At 31.1% G+C, this 762-nt stretch overlaps 1 non-coding gene across 1 annotated transcript; it reads left to right on the top strand.

Moving 5' to 3' along the window:
* Positions 1-414: 414 nt before the first annotated feature.
* On the top strand, positions 415-547 carry LOC132069105 (small nucleolar RNA snoR137). The gene has a single exon (XR_009417672.1). It is a non-coding gene; the product is annotated as a small nucleolar RNA snoR137 (small nucleolar RNA).
* Positions 548-762: the final 215 nt, after the last annotated feature.

Below are 762 nucleotides of genomic sequence, written 5' to 3' on the forward strand. Positions count from 1 at the left end.
AAGCTATAGTTTCACAGAGGGCAATGCTCTGAAAATCCTCGAGCCAACTAAGGTAGTTGTTCTCTTTTTCTTTTCTTTTTTAATTCGTTTTTTCATTTTTATCTTATTATACTTGTGACTGGAAAGTTGGAAATTTAGGTTTATGAAAATTTGTCAAATTGCTTAACGAGGCGTTGCGTGCATTGATTTACTAATATTCAATGGACGTGTCAAGGGAAGCATAGATTAAAGTTAATGCCAACTATCTTATCTATTTATAGTGAACTGATTTTTTTCTATCAGTTTGCCCAATTGTTGGATTGTTACATGTATATCTGAATTTTACCCTAGAAAAATCATCAAAATTCATTTTTTCAGAACCTTTTGAAATCCCTTTTGCTTGCTGTTTTTTTTTTTGGTTACTATTAAAAAAGTGTTGCTTCTTATGGTGAACTCTCTTTTCAAAAGTGAGGGATGTTCAAGTTTCCGAAGCATAAATTAAATTGCCAGTATTAAACAGCGTGGTGCACTTTTAATTGCATCTTGCTACCTGTCTCCTGCTACATTTATCTTGTTGCTAATTGCTACCAATTTCTTTTTTAATGATGTATCTTATTTTTTTGGTCTTTTGTTGTTGCCAAGTGACTTTACTTAATAATTAATCTAGGTGATTTAATTGGCACTATGTTTCATTTTTGGATTTTGGATGAAGAGGTTTCAGTTGTTTTTTATTGGCATGATTAACTTAATTTGGTCAATGTATTTGAATTTGTAGATCTGAGA

This window comes from Lycium ferocissimum, chromosome 8 (assembly GCF_029784015.1).
Source record: "Lycium ferocissimum isolate CSIRO_LF1 chromosome 8, AGI_CSIRO_Lferr_CH_V1, whole genome shotgun sequence".
NCBI lineage: Eukaryota > Viridiplantae > Streptophyta > Magnoliopsida > Solanales > Solanaceae > Lycium > Lycium ferocissimum.